Below are 954 nucleotides of genomic sequence, written 5' to 3'. Positions count from 1 at the left end.
AGCCGTAACAAAAAGGACTTGGGCATACTGGTGTGTGGCAGCAGCTGGACATGAGCCAGCAATGTACCCTTGCAGACCAGGAAGCCAGTATCCTGGTCCAAGTAGTGTGGCCAGCAGGGAAAGGGAGGAGATCCTGCCCCTCTGCTGTGTGCTGTGCTGTGAGAGCTCACTTGGAGTGCTGCATCCAGATGAGGAGTCCTGAGCACAGGAGAGACGTGGAGCTGTTGGAGCTCATCCAGAGGAGGGCCACGCAAGCGATTCAAGGGATGGAGCACCTCCGTACGAGGACAGGCTGAGAGAGCTGGGGTTGTGCAGCCCGGAGAGGAGAAGGCTCCGGGGAGACCTGATAGTGGCCTGGCAGCATCTAAAGGGGAAGCTACATGAAGGAATGAACACATGGATAAGATTCCCCTTGAGCCTTTTCTTCTCCACGCAAACAAATCCCTGCTCTCCCAGCGTCTCCTTTTCGAACACGTCTCTGAATTGCAGAACATCTTGGCAGTGTTCTCTGCGGGACCTCTTGTTCTTATTTTGCCAGGGGATGGCCTTGTGGCCATGGGACAAGGAAGGTTCTCCGTCCTCTGTTTCCAAAGGTAAGAGGTAAGCTCAGGATGGCTTCCGCTGCAGAGCAGATGCCAAAATGTTGCAAGAGGAAAACAAATCACAAGGCCCAAGCTATGCAGCACAAAGTCTTTAATGAGAAGGAAAACATAAAAGTGGCTCCGTACAGAGAGGAGGAAAAAATGTTTTCAGTTTTCAGGGAGGTCGAGAGAACGATCCATCCGTATCTGGGATGCGTTCTCCAGATGGGATGATGCATTGGCTTCAGCAGATGAAACTGCTGGGCGGGCGAGGCAGACACAGCCCGGAGCCCCCCAGACCAAGGGAGCCCCCAGAACGAGATGGGAACGCCGCGGAGCTGAGGGAGCTGGCCAACAGCCGCTGACAGAGAGG

Source organism: Meleagris gallopavo, unplaced genomic scaffold (assembly GCF_000146605.3).
Source record: "Meleagris gallopavo isolate NT-WF06-2002-E0010 breed Aviagen turkey brand Nicholas breeding stock unplaced genomic scaffold, Turkey_5.1 ChrUn_random_7180001877495, whole genome shotgun sequence".
In the NCBI taxonomy this organism is placed as follows: domain Eukaryota; kingdom Metazoa; phylum Chordata; class Aves; order Galliformes; family Phasianidae; genus Meleagris; species Meleagris gallopavo.
This window is presented reverse-complemented; position numbering follows the sequence as displayed.